Source organism: Lolium rigidum, chromosome 6 (genome assembly GCF_022539505.1).
Source record: "Lolium rigidum isolate FL_2022 chromosome 6, APGP_CSIRO_Lrig_0.1, whole genome shotgun sequence".
Lineage (NCBI taxonomy): Eukaryota > Viridiplantae > Streptophyta > Magnoliopsida > Poales > Poaceae > Lolium > Lolium rigidum.
This window is the reverse complement of record NC_061513.1, coordinates 313,973,936-313,990,448: the sequence shown is the minus strand read 5'-3', so window position 1 is coordinate 313,990,448 and position 16,513 is coordinate 313,973,936. Positions and strand designations below refer to the sequence as shown.

The following is a 16,513-nucleotide window of genomic DNA, read 5'->3' as shown; positions in this document are numbered from 1 at the left end:
TCATGGTGGTCCTTCTCCTGGCCATTCTTTTGGCGCTTCTCCTGGTACTTCTCCTAGTGGTTCTTCTTCATGCTCTAGGCCCAAGACACGCTCGAATGCATCGACGAGCGACACGTGTGGAGGTACGCCGAGGGGGAGGCCTCGACGTAGAGGTCTCCCAGGACAAGCTTGACTGCATCGACGCGCGACACGTGTGGAGGTACACCGAGGGGGAGGCCGTCGGCGTAGGCCTGACGTCCGTCAGACGGACGGAGCCGCTAGGCATGCTACGCCGAGTGCCCGTACGCCGAGGGATGGAACCCGTCGTCGGCGTCTTGCATCTACGTCGACGGCCGCCGCTACGCCGAGGGCTGCGTGGTCTCTCGCCGAGGCAGACCTTGCCCGAGGAGCTACGCTGACGACAGTCTACGCCGAGGGCCCGCGGCCTTCGGCACCTCGTGCCATTCCTGTAGTGCAAATCGGCAAGGCATTGGTAGAGGGAGGGGAGGCGAGTAGTGCTCTATCGGAGTAGCCAGCGTTTCCTTGAGTGTGACGTTTTGGAAACTGAGCTAGTTTTATTTTCAAATAGTCAAAATTTGTATTTTAAAGTTTTAAAAATTCACACAAAATTTTTGAGTTACCAATGATTTATGCTACAATGGTGTAAAATCTCAAAGCAAAATAATTCATATTTTAGCCTACACGAAATTGACAAAATCTGATAAAATTTATAGTCTTGAAACGTGCATTACCCACTATAAATTTTTTTCTTCAGAATTTGTGATTTTTGCGTAACCAAGAATAGGACGTAGTTTGTATTGAGATTTTACACCATTGTAGTATATATTATTGCCTATCCCGGGATTTTATTTTGGATTATTTTGAAATTTTAAAATAAGAAATTTGAGTGTTTGCAAATAAAAGCTGCGTGTAGCTCAGCCTTCGTTTTAAGTTTGCCGCGTTTCCTGATATTTTTGGGCCTTGACCCCCTGCAATGTGCAATTTTATAGTACGGTTGTTTTGGTGTGAACAAAATGTTCTAAAAATTGGTTTAGCCGTGGTGTAATGAGTGCAAATAATTTTAGTTTGTATTTTTCGGAAACTTGGAAGTGTCAGGGAAAAAAGAGGTGCACCCGCAATTAGTTTCGGATCGGAGTTTCCCTAGTTGCCATAACCAAATTTCGACGTTGGAACATTTAGAAATTTCGATGTACTAGTAGCAGAAATGCTAGGCCGGGCATCAAGCTCAAGCTTTAAACATTTAGCAGTGCATCACAAGTTGCAAGAGGTCCAAATGAAATGCTTAACTAGACCAAGCTGGGGTGTTTGGTGTGGCTTTTTTTGGCTTTTGGCTTTGGCAAAAGCCACCAAAAGCACCTAAATAGGTGCTTTTTTTGGCTTTTGGATTTTGGAAGCCAAAAGAATAGGATCTTTGTTTTTGGCTTCCAAAATCCAAAAGCCAAAAAAAGCACCTATTTAGGTGCTTTTGGTGGCTTTTGCCAAAGCCAAAAGCCAAAAAAAGCCACACCAAACATTAATCGAGCGCAAGAACACCTAGAATGGCAGGAGTAGCATGCAACATCTGCCTTCATAAACACCTCTCTAACGTGACACTTAATTTGAGTTGAGCTGTCACAGGTAGGTTCAGGTCACAGTCACAGATAGTTTCAGTAGGATCCCCAAGATAAGGATGAACAGGTACGTCCCAAACCTGCAGCATCAGGACGACCACGGGGAGCCCTTGTCGATGCGGATGCTGAGAGGCACCTCCCTGGACGGCCCGTCGTCGCCCTGACCCGGAACCAGGTACATCGGCGGCACCGACAGGAACGTTGGCTGGTCGGCGGCGACCACAGCGCCAGGGGACGTGCTGCTGCGCACCGTCATCTCCACCAGGACCACGTCCGACTTGCCGCTGCCGTTCTCGGCCGCCGGCGGCGGCCGGTTGACCCACATCTTGCACGTGAACCTTGGCCTTGCCGCGCCGGTCGCACGGACGCAGACCGCCGACACGGCCGTGGTGCCGGCACCGCCGAGCGCGCCCACAGTCAGCAGGAACACGCGCCCGTCGTCCTCGGCCACGAGCAGGAGACGCCGGCACCTGGAGCCGGCTCACCTTGCCGTACTTGACGGTGTGCAGGGGCACAGCATGGACGGACGTGAGGTGGCCGGCGAGCGCCTCAGGCGAGGCCGCGAAGCCGGCGCAGCCGGGCTCCGTGCAGTGGCAGGGCGCGTGCGCGCACGCGTTCTGGTGCTCGCCGGACTCGTGGTAGACGACGAACCGCCCGCAGCCGTCGTGGGGGCACGCGACCTTGGCCGACGACACCACCGCGTCCAGCGCGGGGCAGAGGCCGAAGACGCCGTCGGCCTCCTCGCACGCCTCGCACAGGCAGCGTGGGAGCGCGGCCACGCAGACGCCACACGCCAAGTGCCCGCCTTTGCACTGCACACAGGAGCAAACCAACCGGACTTAGACTTTGATCTGTGGGCAGCAGGGAGGTGTGGCCCGATTCACCTGCAGCAACGTACTGCGCGCCCCTCGGCCAGTCTTCTTCCATGAAAGAAACGGACGGAACTAACCTGGAGGACGGGAGGCTTGAAGGGGCGGGCGCACAGAGGGCAGTGGAGCACGCGCACGTCGATCCTCACGGCGAGCTCCACCGGCGAGCCGTACTCCGCCGTGACGACCGCGCCTCCCTCTCCGGCGTCCTCCTGCACGGCGACCTCTTGCTTCACGTGGCCGTTGGGAAGCTCGTGCCTCGCCTTCTTGGCGCTGCTCTCGTCCATGGCCAACGGGGAGCCCCCGTTCCTCCTCTCGGCGCTAGCACCCTGCATCATCCTGCCTTGAAACAAAGTAGATGGCAGCTCAAGTCGACGGTGAAAAGAAACCACTCGATGGCGGGAGAAAACAGAAGAGAAACACACGACTTGTGAGAAAGGGCAGATATGTTGAGTAGAGCATCTACCTTCTTCTACTTCCTCTCCAGTCCAGATCACAATGAACAGGAGTTGTGGGATAGGAATCTCTTTGTTGTCTAGTCTCTGGTGAGCTTTTTAACAAGGGGAGGAGTGAGGACAGAGAGCGACGAAAAGTGAGAGCCGTATAAAGAAGAGGTGCCGAGGCAGCTGCAGCATTGATTGGTGTTGAACATGGGTCAAGCATGTAGAGCAGAATGTTGCATGACCGGCATCATCGGTTTATTAAGTTGCAATCATCTAAATTGTATGCATTCTTGGAAAATCATTGTAGGAATTTCAGAGGATTGCATATCTATGAAAAAAAATTACTTTGTTTGTTTACAAGATTGCAGAACATTCCTCGGATTGCTCCAGAAGAGGAGTGAAAAATGTTAGAGGGGAATGTTGGATGACCGGCATCATTTATTTATTTATTGTCACAATTTAACGCAAACAGTTAAATTTAAGAGAAATTAGACGAAGGTACTTCATGCATAGGCAATTTTTTACATATTTGAAAAAAAATCATAAAACATAAATATAAACCAGCGAGGTAGCTATACCAGCCGGTAGAAGACCGTGTAGTCTTCGTCATCGGTCTGGAGCTCCGCCATGTCTTCCGAGCGCCATCGCGGCGCTGCCTCCGTCCTGCATCACGCCCTCTTCCTCCGGCTTCAACTCTGCCCCTCTCACCTTCTTGCTGCGGTGCTGCTCGAACTCCATTGGCCAACTCCTCCTATTCACTTGGGCAGACTGGAGGGTGTGTGAAAGAAATCGAAGCGGAGAGGGCAAAGGCACCGTAGAGTAGAACTGAAAACTGAAGCCACATGGATTAAGCAATAGCGTGCCCAAAATAAAATAAAATAATATATTATCTCATCATATTGATTCAAATGGGAGTCATTATTTCTCAGATAACTAAGATCATCTCCGCTCGGCTCCCAGCACCCCATCCCCAGGCCAAAAGCTATCGCTGGATGGACTAAAATTCACGCCCCAGGAGCCCATTTTTTGCCGGATTGGTTCTATTTTTTATCCGGTGATCGCAGGCCCAACCCAACACCCCGGAGAGCGCCGGATGAAGAGAAAAGGCGTGGGCCAGGACTGTCGTCATCACACCCACAAAGATTCCACCACTCCACTCGCGTTGCACAAACCACCTCGTTGCTGCCACCTCGACGTCGGCACCACCACCACCCTCTACCGTCGTGTATACGCCGGTAGAAAGGCCGCACCCACTCCCTAGCTACTGCCGAGCTCGCCGCCGTTCATCACCTCACCGGCGTTCCGTTGCCGATCCCTGTGACGACCTCTATAGCACCACGCCCGTGAGGTGTTTGGCGTTTTGATTGCTCGGCCATGGACTCCGACCACGAGGGCGAGCAAATGTTTGTTTGCTGTTGGAGGAGGAGAAACCCTCGCCGCCGAAGATGAAGAGCACATGAGGATCCTGGCGTCTCTGGCCAGCCTATACGCATAGCGGAACTCAAAGCCACAGCGTGGTGGCTCTGCATCGGGTCGCTAGAAGGACAAGGCGAGGCAGCACCTGGAAGGGTACATCATGCTGTATGCCGATTACTTTAAAGATGAACCGTTGCACCTTGAGGCGGTGATTCGGGCGCCGGTTCGGGATGAGACGGGATCTCTTTATGAAGATTATGTATGCCATCCAGAACTTGGACCTCTACTTCCGATGCAAACCGGACTGCACCGACATGATTGGGTTTTCCTCGCTACAGAAGTGCACGGTCGCTATGAGATTGCTTGCATGTGGAGCTCCGGGTGACAATGCCGATGACTATCTGCGCATGGCCGAGAGCACCGTCATTGATTGCTTATATAAATTTTGCAGGGCAATCATAGCAGTGTTCGGGGAACTATACTTGATATCGCCCACTGCTCAAGAGCAATATAATTTAAATTTTTTGAGCAATGTTCTAATAATAACCCTTCTTGTGACTCTCTACGTTTTTTTAGCAATCTCAGTAGCATTCAAGTACATAAGCAAAATGTCATTGATATTCATACTTTTGCTCATGACAGGAGTATTTTTGGTATTTTTGATTTTATAAATAAAGGTACTAAAAGTAAACTAGCAATACAAACAAGAATAGAATCCTAGCGCTATGCTCCCCGGCAACGGAGCCAGAAAAGTATCTTGATAACCCCCAAGTGCAGGGGACCACCGCAGTACAATTCGATAAGTATTTGAGTCTCGAACCCTCGAGGAGCTGAAGGTAAACTATCTATTCTCTAAAGCCCTATAACCCACTTATATGACCTTCTATTCAAAGGTAGTAGCTATGGTGTGTGTGTGTGTGTATGTGTAGAGGTTTTACTAGAAACCGTAAGTGCTGATAATAAAATGCAAGTAAAACAAATGAAAGGAAAGTAAAGTGCAATAAAGTAAAATGCAATGAGATGAAGTGAAGTTAAGTGGAGTAACTCAAGAGAGCAAATGTTCAGGAAATTACTATTTCATTTGTGGTTTTCATAATTAGTGAAGCTTATTATAGTCTTTTTAGTGTTTCTTCTAGAGAGGAGTCATCGATAGGTCTAGCCATGTAACTGAGCAAGTACACCCCTAGTGGATGATCCTAAGGCCATTTTCATGAGCAAACAAAGGACTTATTAAGACATGAAGTCCAATCACCGCTGTAAGTTTAAAGGTTCCCATAATTGGACCCCTCGTTTGATTAACCATGAATGAATACAACATGCATCTAAAAATTAGGACTAGGTTTTTGTCAACTCTAGCAGTCCCGCTCCCTATCAACATGCAACAATGATAACCTTATGCATCTCCTTGACATATGTGTGCACTCATATATCGATACATAAGAACATCATAGAAGATAACAAATAGTTGTATGTAACCAACAACAAATTATATATAACAATTGTCATGAACAATTCACTAGTCAAACATCGACATAGAAATATAATAGATCATGGGAAAACAATATATTGCATCATACATCACGTTTGCCAATAGACTACTGAGGGGGATGATGAAGAGTTGTTGTATATGTTGATGAAGATGATGAAAATGGTGTCGATGCCTTCACCGGAGGTGATTCCGGCAGCGTTTCCCCCTCCGATCTCCGCGGCGGCGCCATGCTGACTCTCTATTTCTATGTTTTTGATCTACGCCACCATAGCCTCGAAGAAACCCCCGGGTCGTATATATAGTAGTTTTTAGGGCAAAACAAGTTGGTTCGCGAAAAGATGAGGCGAAACGGATGTTCGAGGCCCGAAAGAGGCCAGGTGGCGCGCCCAAAGTGGGAGGGCGTGCCACCCCCTCTCTTTCCCAGACTGCTAACCTCCTGGTGGCCCACTTTAGCTCATTTTGTTCGTCTCAAAAATTCCGAAGCATGGCTCCTGACCTTGCCCTTTTTAGAGTCCCGTAACTCCTATAATTTCAAATACACTAAAAATGGCGTTTTCTGCCAGACATAATTAGAACCGGAGGAGGGGCATTCTTTAGAAAATCCCCTAAAACATCATAAAACATGGGAATAACATTATATAAGATGGAAATATATAGTAATATGTTGCAATAGAGTGCAAAGGTCATGTATGCATTTTACATGCATCACCACCTCCCCGCCGCCCTCCTCCCGAGCCCCCTGCTCCCCCTCCACCTCTGTAACCACCTCCCCGCCGCCACCTCCCCACCGCCCTCCTCCCGAGCCCCTTGCTCCGCGCCTCCCCCGACCTCCCTCTCAACTTCTGCAGCCTCACGCCTCCCCCGTACTTCCCCTCTGCATGCCCGAGCTCCCCTCCACCTCCCCCGAGCTCCCGTGCCACTACTAGCAGCGGCTGCGCGCTTCCCTCCACCTCAGGCGTGCCACCTGCCCCACGTGCCACCGACTCCCTCCACCCCGAGCCCCCATAGTAGCAGCTGCAGGCCTCCCCCCACCCTGAGCTCCCGCAGCAGCCGCGCGCCTCCCCCCACCCCGAGCTCCCGCAGCAGTCGGCGGCCCCTGCCTCCTGCCCCTGTGCCTGACCCCACCGCCCCATGCCTCCTCCATGTAAGCAATTTTTCCATGTTTTTTCAAAAAAATATTTCTATTGTTGTAGAGGATTTAGAAATACAAATAGAGCAAATAGAAAAATTGGAATTTATTCATAGGAATGGAATAAAATGGAAATAAAGATGGAAATGTGAAATGATTTTAATAATTTGATTTTTTATTAAAATGGAAATAGGCGTCGTCGTGTCCGCGTAGTCGTGACCATCGTGTCGTCGTGACCACACCACTCGATGTTCGACTACTTCCTCTACAACCGAGGGTGAGCTAAATATCCGACTCCATCTCTGCATTTTTAATGTCACTAGATTTAATTTCCTTGTCAAGTCGCGTAACCTTGTCATTTCCCATCCGTAAGCGTTACACGGATAAATATGCATTAGTGGTCGGCATATTTTCAACCGTAACGCTTGCTGCATTTACGGGACAGTCGGCGGATGTGTAGTTGGGTACGTTTTCCATGTTCTACTCTAGTCCGGGTCAAAATTTTGGTAGCGCATCCCCATTGTTCTCCAGATGCACATCGTCACGGCTTATTGCCGAGACGTGTATCAGGAGAGCAGCGGGGAGGTGTTGTCGAAATTCTGACTCGGACCGAGGTAGAGCATGGAGAATGTACTCAATCTACGGATCCGGTAGTTGCTAGGAGCCCACGTAGTAGATATTGAGATTGATGCATTCGTTTTGCCATGTAAAAAAATAAAATATGATGCATTTATTTTCCTATTTAATATAAATGCTATGGTTGCGGGTTGGCTCCCAATAAAGCAGAGTATGGCTGATAATGGATGGATGTACAACACCTGTGTTAGTGCGACTAATAAAATATATGAGTGGATAAATAAGACTCAGATTTTAGTGAAGGAGTTGGCACGTGGCACAAAGGCGTTGGATCAGGCACTTTACCCCTGTGATCGCTGCTTTAAGCATCACCGTGGTGGTAAGGATGAAATGTATAAACACATTCCTGCAATATGGGTATATGCCTCGTTACGTCATGCAGATCGACTTTTCTGAGCACGAACGTGACAGAGGTGAGGTGATGCGGCATCGGCTCAATGGCAATGAGTATGATGGGATTAGAGAGTTTCTAGATAATCTAAACGATGCCAGCATGCCGGATTCGCCACCTTCACGGGAGGAACCGCCGTAACCGGGAGGAACCGGAGCCGATCGTGAAGGCATTCTATGATATGATGGCCACGGCTAAGAAGCCTCTATATGAGGGCGCGTTGATTTTTCAGCTCGATGCCATCTCTCAATGTCTACCCGACAAGACCTGGTACAACACCACCCTTGACGGCTTCGAAGCAAGTCTGAGAACAACTGGTAACATGTTGCCCAAAGGGCATTGTCTGCCTAGCCTGCACGAGACGAGGAAACTCATGAAGGAGCTCAACATGGATTATCAAAAGATAGACTGTTGTCCAAAATGTTGCGTTCTCTTCTGGAAACAGGTTGCGAAGGACAAGTAATGTGTCATTTGTTAGGCCTGTAGGTATGAAGAGGTAACGGAAAAGGATGGTCGGGTGAGGCAATCAAAGATCGCAAAGTCGATTCTTCGGTATTTCCCATTTATAAAAAAGAATATCGGCTTTACTTGATCGAGGCGACCACCAAACATATGGCGTGGCAAAACAAGGGGATTCGAATAAAGGGCAAGCAAGGGCGGGCGAAGATGGGACATCCATCCGATGGTAATGCATTGAAAAACTTCGAAAGAAAATACCCCCATAGGACAGCAGAGGCTTGGAATGTCAGAATTGCGAAAGCAACAGATGACTTCAATCCATATGGTATGTTGGCTGCCAATTACAATTGCTGGGCCGTGTTTGTAATTCCGCTCAATCTCCCTCCTGGAGTCCTAATGACGAGGAATACCATGTTTCTGTCGCTCATCATTCCAGGGCCCGATTACCCGGGGAAGAATTTGAGTGTCTACATGCAGCCGATTGTGGATGATTTGAACCACTCTTGGCACCACGGGATGTTGACGTACGACCGAGCATCGAAGACAAACTTCTACATGAAATTTTGGTTGCAGTATACAATGCATGACATGCCCAGGTACGCCCTAACATGCGGATGGTGGACAGTTGGTAAGTGGTCATGCCCAGTGTGCAAGCATCGACTTGAGTTCCTATGGCTAAATAAGGGTCGCAATTATGTTGCATTTGTCACGAATCGACAGTACCTCAAAAGGAGCATCCGTTCAGAGAAGACAAAAAGAACTTCAAGAAGGGAAAAGTTGTGCATGCAGTAAAAGAGGTGCCAAAGTTCGATGTTGTAGCTAGTGATGCCGGCCTACGTGCTCTCGTGCTAGTGGCATCGGAAACTGGCCATCAATTTGAGAGATATGGTGTAACATACAACTGGACTCACAAGGCATCCTTAACGAAGCTCGAGTATTACACCGGCCATCAATTTGGTCATGCCTCGGATTGTGGGCTGAGATCACACCGGTTGATCATGGTGGTCCTTCTCCTAACAATTCTTTTGGTGCTTCTCCCGGTACTTCTTCGATGGTTCTTCTGCAGCTTCTATCTGCAGCGCAATATCGCCCTCCTATGCCTTAGTTCAACGAGTGACGAGCTCGGTTCTGGCCCTCTATTCCCAGGAGATCATTAGGGCTTTGGGCCTCGAGATAGACATGTAGTCCGATGTGTATCTCTAGTTCATGCTATGACACTACTATGTACATTTTGGATGATGTTGTGATACTACCATATCTATTTGCTATTTGCACTTCATGTTATGTGTATTTGCTTGTGTGCAGTTTCTATGAATTTTTATGCGAACTCATGTGATTTTTGTTGCTGCCAAACGAGCAAAACAGAAAAACAGGAAAAAAATAGTCAGCCACTATGCCGAGGGCCTTGCCGTCGGCATAGGCAGGTCCTAGGACCAAATGGTTGGCCTATGCCGACGGCCTGCCATCGGCGTAGCGGTGGCGTAGACACAAAACACGCAGGTACGTACGCCAAGGGGGAGGCAGTCGGTGTAGCAAGCTCTAGGCCAAGGGGTGTTCGCCGGCGTAGAGGTCGCCCAGGACGCGCTCGAGTGCATTGGCGAGCGACACATGTGGAGGTACGCCGAGGGGGAGGCCGTCGGCGTAGAGGTCGCCCAGGACGTGCTCGAGCGCATCGACAAGCGACACATGTGGAGGTATGTCGAGGGGGAGGCCGTCGTTGTAGGCCTGACATCCGTCAAATGGACGGCGCCGCTAGGCATGCTACGCCGAGGAATGGGACCCATCGTCGGCATCTTGCGTCTACAGCGACGGCCGCCGCTACACCGAGGGCTGCATGGTCTCGCCGAGGTGGACACCGAGGGCCCGCGGCTGTTGGCACCTCATGCCATTTCTGTAGTGCAAATCGGCAAGGCATTGGTAGAGGGAGGGAAGGGGAGTAGCGGTCGGAGTAGCCAACATTTCCTTGAGTGTGACGTTTTGGAAACCGAGCTAGTTTTATTTTCAAATAGACAAAATTTGTATTTTAAAGTTCTAAAAATTCACACAAAATTCTTGAGGTAGCCAATGATTTATGCTACAATGGTGTAAAATCTTAAAGCAAAATAATTTATATTTTAGCCTACACGAAATTGACAAAATCTGATAAAATTTATAGTCTTGAAACGTGCATTACCCATTATAATGTTTTTTCCAGAATTTGTGATTTTTGCGTAACCAAGAATAGGGAGTAGTTTGTATTGAGATTTTACACCATTGTAGTATATATTATTGGCTATCCCCAGGATCTTATTTCGGATTATTTTGAAATTTTAAAATAAGAAATTTGAGTGTTTGCAAATAAAAGCGGCGTGTAGCTCAGCCTCCGTGTTAAGTTTGCCGCGTTTCCTTATATTTCTGGGCCTTGACCCCTGCAATGTGCAATTTTATAGTACGGTTGTTTTGGTGTGAACAAAATGTTCTAAAAATGGGTTTAGCCGGGGTGCAAAGAGTGCAAATAATTTTAGTTTGTATTTTCGGAAACTTGAAAGAGTGGCAAAGAAAAAAAAGTGCACCTTCCGGATTGGAATTTCCCTAGTTGCCATAACCAAATTTCGACGTTGGAATATTTATAAATTTTGATCTACTAGCAGAAATGCTAGGCCGGGCATCAAGCTCAAGCTTTAAACATTTAGCAGTGCATCACAAGTTGCAAGAGATCCAAATGAAATGCTTAACTAGACCAAGCTAAGTCGCAGCGCAAGAACACCTAGACTGGCAGAGTGCATGTCTTCACAGGAGTAGCATGCAACATCCGCCTTCATAAACACCTCCCTAATGTGACACTTAATTTGAGTTGAGTTGAGCTGTCACAGGTAGGTTCAGGTGACAGTGACACAGATAGTTTCAGTAGGATCCCCAAGATAAGGATGAACACGTACGTCCCAAACCTGCAGCATCAGGACGACCACGGGGAGCCCTTGTCGATGCGGATGCTGAGAGGCACCTCCCTGGACGGCCCGTCGTCGCCCTGACCCGGAACCAGGTACATCGGCGGCACCGACAGGAACGTTGGCTGGTCGGCGGCGACCACAGCGCCAGGCGACGTGCTGCTGCGCACCATCATCTCCACCAGGACCACGTCCGACTTGCCGCTGCCGTTCTCGGCCGCCGGTGGCGGCAGGTTGACCCACATCTTGCACGTGAACCTTGGCCTCGCCGCCGCGCTCGCACGGACGCAGACCGCCGACACGGCCGTGGTGCCGGCACCGCCGAGCGCGCCCACAGTCAGCAGGAACACGCGCCCGTCGTCCTCGGCCACGAGCAGGAGACGCGGCACGGACGCCCGCAGCCGTCGTGGGGGCACGCGACCTTGGCCGACGACACCACCGCGTCCAGCGCGGGGCAGAGGCCGAAGACGCCGTCGGCCTCCTCGCACGCCTCGCACAGGCAGCGTGGGAGCGCGGCCACGCAGACGCCACACGCCAAGTGCCCGCCTTTGCACTGCACACAGGAGCAAACCAGCCGGAGTTGGCAACGACAAAACAAATCTGCAGTCTTTCTTCTTCCACGAAAGAATCGGATGGAACTAACCTGGAGGACGGGAGGCTTGAAGGGGCGGGTGCAGAGAGGGCAGTGGAGCACGCGCACGTCGATCCTCACGGTGAGCTCCACCGGCGAGCCGTACTCCGCCGTGACGACCGCGCCTCCCTCTCCGGCGTCCTCCTGCACGGCGACCTCTTGCTTCACGTGGCCGTTGGGAAGCTCGTGCCTCGCCTTCTTGGCGCTGCTCTCGTCCATGGCCGACGGGGAGCCCCCGTTCCTCCTCTCGGCGCTAGCACCCTGCATCATCCTGCCTTGAAACAAAGTACTCCGTAGATGGCAGCTCAAGGCGACGGTGAAAAGAAACCACTCGATGGCGGGAGAAAACAGAAGAGAAACACACGACTTGTGAGAAAGGGCAGATTTGTTGAGTAGAGCATCTACCTTCTTCTTCCTCTCCAGTCCAGATCACAATGAACAGGAGTTGTGGGATAGGAATCTCTTTGTTGTCTAGTCTCTGGTGAGCTTTTTAAGAAGGGGAGGAGTGAGGACAAGAGAGCGAGGAAAAGTGAGAGCCGTACAAAGAAGAGGTGCCGAGGCAGCTGCAGCATTGATTGGTGTTGAACTAGACTAGTCATGGGTCAAGCATGTAGAGCAGAATGTTGCATGACCGGCATCATCGGTTTATTAAGTTGCAATCATCTAAATTGTATGCATTCTTGAAAAATCATTGTAGGAATTTCAGAGGATTGCATATCTATGAAAAAAAATTACTTTGTTTGTTTACAAGATTGCAGAACATTCCTCGGATTGCTCCAGAAGAGGAGTGAAAAATGTTAGAGGAGAATGTTGGATGACCGGCATCATTTATTTATTTATTGTCACAATTTAACGCAAACAGTTAAATTTAAGAAAAATTAGACGAAGGTACTTCATGCATAGGCAATTTTTTACATATTTGAAAAAAATCATAAAACATAAACATAAACCAGCGAGGTAGCTATACCAGCCGGTAGAAGACCGTGTAGTCTTCGTCATCGGTCTGGAGCTCCGCATGTCTTCCAGCGCCATCGCGGCGCTGCCTCCGTCCTGCATCACGCCCCCTTCCTCCGGCTTCAACTCTGCCCCTCTTAGAGCATCTCCAGTCGCGTCCCCCAAAGGCGCCGGCAAAAAAAACGTTCCAGTCGCATGCCCCAAAGGCCGCTTCGCTCCGGACGTCCCTCAAATATTGTCCAGCGTCCCTAGCCCATCCCCTGTGTATAGATGCTCCATCAGGGATGCCAGACACGACTTTTACACTTGCTTTTTGTTTGGAGGTCGCGATTGGGGGACATGGCTAGGAAAGGGACCTCCTCCAAACGAAAATTTCGTCCGGATGTCCCCCAAACGACTAATCCGGCGCTATTGACGGACGTCGTTTGGGGGATGCGACCGGAGATGCTCTCACCTTCTTGCTGCGGTGCTGCTCGAACTCCATTGGCCAACTCCTCCTATTCACTTGGGCAGACTGGAGGGTGTGTGAAAGAAATCGAAGCGGAGAGGGCAAAGGCACCGTAGAGCAGAACTGAAAACTGAAGCCACGTGGAGTAAGCAATAGCGTGCCCAAAATAAAATAAAAACAATATATTATCTCATCATATTGATTCAAATGGTTGTCATTATTTCTCAGATAACTAAGATCATCTCCGCTCGGCTCCCAGCACCCCATCCCCAGGCCAAAAGCTATCGCTGGATGGACGAAAATTCGTGCCCCAGGAGCCCAATTTTTTGCGGGATTGGTTCTATTTTCATCCGGCGATCGCAGGCCCAACCCAACACCCCGGAGAGCGCCGGATGAAGAGAAAAGGCGTGGGCCAGGACTGTCGTCATCACACCCACAAAGATTCCACCACTCCACTCGCGTTGCACAAACCACCTCGTTGCTGCCACCTCGACGTCGGCACCACCACCACCCTCTACCGTCGTGTATACGCCGGTAGAAAGGCCGCACCCACTCCCTAGCTACTGCCGAGCTCGCCGCCGTTCATCACCTCACCGGCGTTCCATTGCCGATCCCTGTGACGACCTCTATAGCACCACACCCGTGAGGTGTTTGGCATTTTGATTGCTCGGCCATGGACTCCGACCACGAGGTCGAGCAAATGTTTGTTTGCTGTTGGAGGAGGAGAAACCCTCTGCCGCCGAAGATGAAGAGCACATGAGGATCCCGGCGTCTCTGGCCAGCCTATACGCAGAGCGGAACTCAAAGCCGCAGCGTGGTGGCTCTGCGTCGGGTCGCCAGAAGGCCAAGGCGAGGCAGCACCTGGAAGGGTACATCATGCTGTATGCTGATTACTTTACAGATGAACCGTTGCACCTTGAGGCAGTATTCAGGCGCCGGTTCGGGATGAGACGGGGTCTCTTTCTGAAGATTATGTATGCCATCCGGAACTTGGACCTCTACTTCCGATGCAAACCGGACTGCACCGACATGATTGGGTTTTCCTCGCTACAGAAGTGCATGGTCACTATGAGATTGCTTGCATGTGGAGCTCCAGGTGACAATGCCGATGACTATCTACGCATGGCCGAGAGCACCATCATTGATTGCTTATATAAATTTTGCAGGGCAATCATAGTGTTCGGGGAACTATACTTGATATCGCCCACTGCTCAAGATACTGAGCGGATACTTGCAATCAATGCAGCAAGTGGATTTCCTGTGATGCTTGGAAGTATCGACTGCATGCATTGGAAGTGGACGAATTGTCCAATGGCTTGGAAGGACATGTACAAAAGCCACAAAGGAGGATGTAGTGTGGTACTTGAGGCAATGGCTACATATGATACCTGGATATGGCACTCCTTTTTTGGAATGGCAGACTCAAACAACAACATCAACATCTTGCAGTGCTCGCCTGTCTTTGCGAAGCTTGTTGAGGGCCATGCTCCCTCGGTGAACTTTGAGGTTAGTGTGCGCCACTATAACAAAGGATACTACCTTGCAGATGGCATCTATCCTAAATGGTCAACATTTGTGAAGATGATTTTAAGCCTGAAGTTGCCAAAAGAAGTGCGGTTTGCCTAGGAGCAAGAAGCTGCCAGGAAGGACGTCAAGCGAGTATTTGTTATCCTTCAGCATAGATTTTCAGTTGTTTGGTTCCCAGCTATGACTTGGTCACACAATCATATGTGGGAGGTGATGAAGTGTTGTGTGATATTGCACAACATGATTATAGAGAATGAGCGAAAACATCCAGTCCTGAGGTCGAGTTGTTGTAGCCATATCACCGACAGGGTCCTCTTGCATAGCTTGATGATCATGTGTCGACATCATGGGATTTCTTCCTAGCTATGCGCCAGGAGATTCGAGACTCACATGTGCATCAAAAGATGTAGAACGATCTGGTCGGCCAACATTGGGCTCGCAAGGGTGTAGCAAGAGTTGATGCACCATGATTTGTTGTGTTTGTTGTGTTGTTCATGTTGTGTTTGTTGAACTATTTACTTTGTTGAAATAATGCCAAATCTCGGCGAACAATCTCATAATTTTATACATTTTGTGTTGTATTCTGAAATTGTGCCGAAAATTTGCCAAAAACTGGTATATTTTTGACCGAATTCGCCCAGCCTAGGGATCGGCCGTGGATTCGCCGCTGGGAATCTCCCCTCCCAGACCGAAAATTACATCCATCCGGCGCTAACTAGCGCTGGACTTCTTGTCAGTACTATTTACAATACTATATATCATAGAATCTTATAATCTACAACTTCATTACATCGTTGATTACACATATGCCGATATACACAAATCGTAAGTGAACAAATTATTCTTTCTTTTTCATTTTCTCCTTTTTTTTGTTTTTCCTTTTCGGATCTGGTCATTTCATTGTTGTAGAGACTATATTCTTAATATTAGTATACTCCCTCCGTCTATAAATAGATGTCTGAGTTTGTTTAAATTAGATACATTCAGATTTAGATAAATCTCATAACGCCTATTTATAGATAGAGATAGTATTATTTAATATATTCTTTCTATGAAAAATGTCAAGACTTCAAAAGTAAGATCGTGGGCTTTCATTAGTCCGATATGTCTCACTAGATTGTATTTTCTTAGGCATTCAAGGTGGCGAAGCTAATTTCAACCATCACATGACAAAGTGAACCACCTGCTCTCAAAGAGCCTTACGAAAAACTGGTGACCCTAGCTCTGGGGAAGGAATGAAGAGCCTCGCCGCTATCATTCTTGATGCAATGTTTTCTTTTGGTGGTATAAAGGAGAAGAAAACAATGGGAGAGGTGTGTGGGGGCGGGGTGTTGGAGGATTTCTAGAGCCGCCTAAGAGAGGCATGTGTTCTCAACAATAACTTATGAGTATGCATACAAAGAACTCAATATTATTAACTATGAGAAAACATTGGAGAGATGGGCCTATTTGGTTCGCGTACTAAGAACATTCCTACTAGGAGCCCCCAAAGAAATATGAAAGCATATGGTAGTTAAATGTTTCTACGCGATAAGCCTTGGCTGCTGGCCACATCCGACCAAAAACGTCTTCGTGAAACTTTTT

General features: G+C 49.0%; 2 pseudogenes; both read right to left on the bottom strand.

Annotated features, from left to right (window-relative positions):
* Positions 1-1,529: 1,529 nt before the first annotated feature.
* LOC124660421 lies at positions 1,530-3,034 on the bottom strand (annotated as a pseudogene).
* Positions 3,035-11,138: 8,104 nt separating this feature from the next.
* LOC124659674 lies at positions 11,139-12,530 on the bottom strand (annotated as a pseudogene).
* Between the last annotated feature and the right edge of the window lie 3,983 nt (positions 12,531-16,513).